The sequence below is a fragment of the Gadus macrocephalus genome, chromosome 22, assembly GCF_031168955.1.
Source record: "Gadus macrocephalus chromosome 22, ASM3116895v1".
Classification (NCBI taxonomy): domain Eukaryota; kingdom Metazoa; phylum Chordata; class Actinopteri; order Gadiformes; family Gadidae; genus Gadus; species Gadus macrocephalus.
The window spans coordinates 12242718-12250434 of NC_082403.1; positions in this window are offsets into that span (position 1 = coordinate 12242718).

Here is a 7717-nt window from a genome sequence, read left to right on the forward strand (position 1 = left end):
TTAATTTGAGATTTATGAATCCCTATTGCACAATAGAGGGTCATTTTTAGAGCCAGCAAGCCCACTCGACTCAACTCCAGCGCGCACACAGCGACTCATTTGACTGTTTACGACTGGTAAGTCTTGCAGCTGTTTACGATTATATTGTTACTGTAGTGTCCCGTTTCACGTATGCAGACCCTACTCCTGTTGAGACGACTCGAGGAAAACTGCGTTTAGCTAATTTCGGTTATCACATGTTCTCGCCTTTTAAGACTATCGATGTAAATATAACTTTACTTTAGTGGTGTACTTTTTTCCGTTTTTTCTCAAGTGTACGTATTCAGGTTGCCGCAATCTGTGAAGTGAACTTGATATATGCCGATATGCATGACAATTTATAGAGGCAGGATCATGCGACTGTATTATCTCAATAACCGGTCAATTGCCACCTTTGACTCTGAGCCAACCCGAGCGGCCACGTGCAGTGGACCGGGATAGCCTGGAGATGAGCACAAAAAGACGCTCGCCAGAAAAGCACATTTGGAGATGTAGAATGAACGCAGTAGGTCTTTGAATCAATTATCTACCATCTCGCGTTCATTTGTTCATATAACAGAAGTAATTGCCCTCTTTTAAGGTATATGGGCCACACAATATGCTCCTGGGCGACAGAGCAATACATCACTGCCACGATTTGTTTCAGTCCCCCAACAAGCCCAATTAAAAACACCGTTTGGGGTTCGCGTTGGGGGACCGCACCTCCCTCAAGGAGCGAGTTGACAGACACGCGCCCCGGCCCCCTCCTCGCGTTTATTTTGTATCTTCTTCACTCATCCCTTTTCTTTTGTTGAGTGTCAACACTCGTCTACGTGCGACACACACACAGGTTGTGTGTGGTTCAGGGCAAACGCCTCCGTTTCACAGAAAAACATGAGAGACAGAGAGAGGGCTCGAACGGTGACAGAGCTCAGATGGATTATCCTCGTACTGTAAATCCGTGCTTGGTTGCGCTGTCAAAAAGTCTCAACAAGGGCGAGTCAAGCAGCAAGGGATCCTCTAATGAGAAGCATCCACTTACCGTCCATCACCCCGCTCTTATCTGCCTTTTCTTCTCTCACTTTATTTGTGTTTCTTTCCCTTTTCTTCGTCCCCTATTTTTTTCAAATGCTGCATGCTGCTGCCGTCCCATTTTAGCATCACACTTGTAGGCCTATATTTGAAAGCTTGTGAAGTCAAGCGTTTTATATTAAGCTAAATCCAAAAAGGAAACATTACTGTTGACGCAATCTTACCTCCCCTGAAAATCCGGGCTTATCTTCGACTTGTGTGCATCCAGACGAAAGTCTGCTCTACGGAAGGTTATTGTGGCTGCCTTTTAGGAGAAACCTTTGATGATGACATTATATATTATGCATCACACTTTGGATGACATTCGACAGGGGTTGCACAAATCTAATAGGGGCCATTTGAATAACATTGAAATTGAAATGGTCAACATGTGGAGCAATAAAGGCTAACATTTTGCATCATGTTGTAAAAGAACAACATCATGTCCATTGATATAATATGACAGGGGTTGATGGTTCAGGGGTACGGTTGTAGGTCACTGCGCTGGAGTCCACACCCGCTTTAAGAGGGATCACAGAAGGGGTCGACCCATCCTTCAAGCGCCTCGGGCCAGGCCAACTCTGTGGGGAACCAGCCCTGTGTGTGTGTGTGTGTGTGTGTGTGTGTGTGTGTGTGTGTGTGTGTGTGTGTGTGTGTGTGTGTGTGTGTGTGTGTGTGTGTGTGTGTGTGTGTGTGTGTGTGTGTTGGTCCGCGGGGCTCATAGCAACAGCAGGAACGGCAGCGGGTTGTGTAGCGTGTTCCGCGAGGGAGGCTCACCAGAGAGCCAACAGATGGAGGGAGAGCAGCACCGAGGGAGGGAGAGCGAGGAGCACAGAGGGGCGAAGAGGCAGGATGGACGGACGGACGGACGGACGGACGGACGGAAGCAGCAGGCTGCGGCGGGCAGGGAGACAGGGGAGGACTTCCAAGAGAGGGGGGAGGAAGAGGGGGAGAGTCCCGTGGGAGGAAGGAGCAGTTTGAGGAGTGGATGGACAAGGAGATGAGGGATGAAGGAAGAGGAAGTGGAGAGTGAGAGAGGGAGAAATGGAGGGTGAAATGGAGACGCAAGCGTCGGTGGGAGATTGGGAGAGGGGAGGAGTGGCGGAGGAGGAGGGAGATGCATTATGGTACAAGCAACAAGAAAGGAGGGCAAGAGAGCAGGAGAAAGCTAACGTTTCGCAAAGAAGAAAAAAAATAAAGACAGGAAGCAAAAGATATTCCCCATTTCCCAAAAGCTCCCTCTATGACGTCTCCAGTGAGGATTTGTTTTGGGATATGTGTTTTGAGTTGTGGGGAACATCAGACTTGTGTAGAGGGGAGGCTTTTCAGTTCATGGCAGGAAACAGAAACACACGGAGATACCATGACAGGGAGGTTGGGCCACAAATGATTAAACGTACGAAGAGGAAGGCAATAGATTTCAAAAGTGGTAATAAGAGTGTATATCAAGGGAAAGTTAGCCTTCTCTTCGTCGTCTAATGGTACTCATCTCCTCCACCCCTTGGTCATTCTCACTAATGACGGGTTCGGGGGAAAACGACACATCATAATGGTGGTTCTGTTGCAGAAATGCGGACGTGCAATGTACAACAAACGCATTACACTAAAGATGCTGTTTCTTTCATACCTGCGCCTACCCTTTCTCACTTTCTCACTTACACACACACACACACACACACACACACACTCACAGTCACACTCACGCACAGCGCGATGTGTGCTTGAGTCACAGACATTGACACATGCACCCGTGCGCGACCCGAGGCGTTCTTAATGTAGTCTGCTAGGCTCGTTAGTCGAGGTAATGTCCGTGCACTCTGCCCGGCAGGGTGGGGGGGGGGGGGGGGGGGCACCTGGGCATTCTCCACGCCCGCTGAACGGATACAGAGATACAGATATTAGCCCTATCGCTTGTGCACGGACACACACACACGGACACACACACACACGCGTACATTCGCGGCCGTACGTAAACCCCCCTTCCTCAGCGTGCGTGAGTCCTAACAAGCCGTGACTGACGAAGATGGGCTGTGGAACCGTGGGGAAGGGTTGAGCAGAACAACGCTGTCACATCACATTAGAGTGTGGTGCCTAATGGCCACACCCTGAGTCTGACAGGATGCAGAGAGAGAGAGAGAGAGAGAGAGAGAGAGAGAAAGGGAGAGGGGTAAGTAGAACTGGAAGGGGGAAACAAACTAGCCATCATGCCACATGCTACTCTTTTCCAATGTTTGCTGGAGCAGGATGCTCCTGATCGCAGTTTCCTATTCTCTCCCCTTCTTCCTCCTTCAAACATGTATGCCTGCGCATCTTTAAACACTACAAAAAAGACCAAGGTAAGACAGTCAATGGGGAACAGTGAGAAGACCCTGAACACGGAGCTCCTGCTCCATGCTTGCTTCCTTTCCGCTCACTTTATCTTGGCTATGGGTCTCTTGTTGATCGCCCTCCCCCTCCCGTACTTTCCTCACTCTGTCTCCTCTCCTCCTCCTCCTCCTCCTCCCCCTTTCCATCTCCTCCAATATGTCCCACTACTATCCCTTCCCCTCCCTCTTATCTCTTTTCCTCTACTCTTGTATCCTCCCTTCTCCTCCTCATCTGTTTCTCCCCTTATCCCTTTTTTTTTTTTCCTGCTGTTCTCCTCTTCGCTCCACTTCTCCTCTTCTCCTCTCCCTCCCTGCTCCCCTCTTCTCTCATGTGATCCCTTCCCCCTTGTCTCCTCCCTCCTCTCATGTCCTCCCTTTCTCTCCTATATTGCCCTCATATAGTCTCCGCTTTTCCTACTCCTCTCCCCTTCTCTTTCCTCTCCTTCCACTATTCTTCCTTACTCCACTACCTCCCTGCTCCTCCCCTCCTCTCCTTTCTCCACTTCTCCTCCTCCCTCTCCTCACCCACCTCGCGGCTCATCGCCCCTGTTGTCTCCTCCCTTCCCTTCCCTCCTCTCCCTCCTCCCCTTCTCCTCCTTCCTCTCCTCCTCTGGTCTCATCTCCTCTCCCTGCTCCTGTAGTCTCCCTGTCTAGCGTCTTGTTCTGCTTGACAGGGCAGGATATCACTCTCATTTCTGCTTTAATTCGCTCTGATCAAACATGTCGCTCCCAATCAGCGCTATTTGATTAGGAGGTGCCCTGTATTCTAGCCCGGCACGCAGGTAATGGTTGACACATTCATATTCACTCTTATTAGCGTGCGTGCGCGCGTGTGTGTGTGTGTGTGTGTGTGTGTGTGTGTGTAAGGAGGGAGTGGAGGGGAGGGAGGTGGGGGAAGCAGATGAGGTGAAGCCCCATCTCGCTCCCATGTCCACCATGAGATTTCAAGTGGTTTGTGTGTGCATGTGTGTGTGTATGTGTGCGCCTCCCTATCACACTCTCTATTGGAAGTGCTAATGTGTTTCATATATTTATAAACTCTATCAACCACCATAATTCTCACTCACACCTTGGAAGACTTCCTTTTTTTCCCCTTGTTTCTCTATTTCTCTTTCTTCCTTCTCCTCCTCTCTTTGTCTGTCTGTCTCTCTTTCCCCCCTCTACCTTTATGTCTCCCTCCCTCTCTCTGTGTCTCTCTCTCTCCCTCCCCCCCTCTCTCTATGTCTTCCTCAATATCTCTCTCTCTCCCCCCTCTCTCTATGTCTTCCTCAATGTTTCTCTCTCTCTCCCCCCTCTCTCTATATCTTCCTCCATGTCTCTCTCTCTCCCCCCTCTCTCTTCCTCAATGTCTCTCTCTCTCTTTACCCCTCTCTTTATGTCTTCCTCAATGTCTCTCTCTCTCTCTTTACCCCTCTCTTTATGTCTTCCTCAATGTCTCTCTCTCTCTCTTTACCCCTCTCTTTATGTCTTCCTCAATGTCTCTCTCTCTCTCTTTACCCCTCTCTTTATGTCTTCCTCAATGTCTCTCTCTCTCTCTTTACCCCTCTCTTTATGTCTTCCTCAATGTCTCTCTCTCTCTTTACCCCTCTCTCTATGTCCTCCTCAATGTATCTCTCTCTCCTTCTCTCCCAAGGAGAGATGGGCTGCAGGCTGCCCAAGCTGCGTAAGGCAGAGGAGAGGCAGAGCCCCGGAAAGATCTACTCCACGCTCCGCCGGCCTCAGGTGGAGACCAAGGTGGGCGTGGCCTACACCTACCACTTCCTGGACTTCCTGCTGGGGAAAGAAGGTACATGAGTGAAGGCAAAACGCTCCTCTAGATCCAGATATAGCTGCATTTACTGCTCTGTGTTATTTTGTTGTGCCTGTGACCCCATTTTCTGGGCTTTGAACCCTTTTTGCAACCCCAATTTCCTTCATTTGTGTTCATCTGCTCCCCCCCATCCTACACACCTCCCACACACAGCACACACACACTGTTTGAACCCAATCAACATCTGCCCATGAAGCCAATGTCCCGGAGAACGTGTGCGCATTGCACCACTCTTGTCGATTAGTTGTAAGTTGCTTGTGGCTACGAATCATTACACAGTCTGTTCGTATATACGGGACCTTTATGAGACCTCTCCAGCATTCTAAATTATTATTGCTTTTGTTCGTGGCAGACGCAGCGTTGCAGAAAGCACGCTGTAGGAAGCACGCTGCAGAAAGCACGGCCCTCCGACTTGTCACTGGCAACTGCTGAGTAGCGGGGATTTGAAGCTTAAATGGCCCAAGAAACTCCTCCTTAATGTGAACGTACACATGGCTTTTAATCTGCCTTCTGACGCCGTGACAAAGCCTTTTATCCAGTGCATCTGTTAGATTGACGGTACATCAACAAGGGACATATTTGCAGCACTTGTTCCCGTTCTGCGGCAGAATGAAAAGCCGAGTCTAGTAAAGGACATGGGGTTGGGGAATGGGAGAGGAGAGGAGGGGAGCATCCTTGCCTTGTATGATACGGCGGTGGCGGTAACGGCTCCCGGGTTTAAACTGCCTGCTGAACTGTCGAGGTCAGCAACTCTGGGAGAACAGGGCTGTTTCTCACTGCCGCTATCTGGGGGGAAAGAGGGGGGCTTATAGACCGGAGGTGAAGCCTTGCGTGGCGCCTCTGATGCAGGGGGTTCAAGGCGTGTGATAATTCTCAGGTGTGGTTCTACTGTAGCCTGCGAGCCCTAGCCCCCTCAGCCCCCCTCCTTTCTGCGACTTAACAATGACAATATACCAGAGCTGCCTGTTTTTATATGGTGTTTGGGGATTTATGTGTGTGCGCGGGTGATTGCGACTGTTTATATCTGAGCGCGTGTTTATCTGTGTTAGTGTATGTATACGTGTGATCGAGTATTTGTGTGCATGTTTGCGTGTGTTTGTCTTTGAGCGAGCCTGTGCGCGCGCGCGCGCGCGCGTGTGTGTGTGTGTGTGTGTGTGTGTGTGTGTGTGTGTGTGTGTGTGTGTGTGTGTGTGTGTGTGTGTGTGTGTGTGTGTGTGTGTGTGTGTTTGGGTGTGTGTTTGAGTGGGGGCATGTGTTTGAGTGTTTGAGAGTGTGTATATATGTGTGTGGTTGTGAGGGCTGGGCTGTGTGTGTTTTATGTGTGTGGATAAGTGAGCCTGTGTGTGTGTGTGTGTGTGTGTGTGTGTGTGTGTGTGTGTGTGTGTGTGTGTGTGTGTGTGTGTGTGTGTGTGTGTGTGTGTGTGTGTGTGTGTGTGTGTGTGTGTGTGTGCGTGTTTGATGAATGAGTCGGTGCGTAGCTCACAGCTTCTTGAGGCGCTTGATGAGAATCCTCCAGAGACGTGTGGATTCTAAAAATAATTTATCATCCTATTTTCCTATCGAGTGGATGATAAAACAGAACCAAATCCATCCGTCTTTCAGCCTGTCTATCATTCTGTCTGCCTGCCTGCCTGTCTGTCAGCCTCTCTGCGTGTCTGTCCACCGGTCTGTCCCGCTCACTCTGTGTGTGGTTAGCAGGTGCTAACCGTTTGCTCGAGTTCCATCTCCTCCGTCTCATCACACGACACTGTAGCAGACAGGACACCTATTGTTTCCGCCAAATGGCAGCTCTCTCCGTTTGGTTCTCTGGGGCTACCAGCCAACCCGGTTATGTTTGGCAGCGCTCAGAGTGTGGACTTGGCAGGACCACAGCCCGATCTGGGGAATAGAACATGATAATGGCAAAGAGGGAGCACTGATGCTCTGATGGGCGTGCACCCACACACACACACACGCACAAACTTACGCCCACTTGCACACAATTACAGAAACATACACTTGCATGTTGAAACACGCACGCCCAATTTGGTTTACATTCAGGGTTTCGTTTAAAGGTATTAGTAAGATTTTAGTCTTTGGTTAAAGATTAGAGTTGCATTTTAGTTGTTTTAGGTTACGGGTAGGGGTTGTGTTAGGGTAAAGGTTAGGTTTTATGCTTTGGTTTTAGGGTTAGGTTTAAGGGCTTGGATTTGGTTTTAGGGTTTGGTTTGAGGGTTAGCTTTGAGGGCTTGGTTTTGGTTTTAGGGTTCGGTTTTAGGGTTAGGTTTAAGGGCTTGGTTTGGTTTTAGGGTTTGGTTTTAGGGTTAGGTTTAAGGGCTTGGTTGGGTTTTAGGGTTTGGTTTTAGGGACAGAGATCAGGTCCCAGGACAACATTCCCAGTGCGGATCCCATAGTCCCAGGTGGTTTCCAAGGGGCCCCATACCATTTACTCAATAGATTTTATTGATGTTAA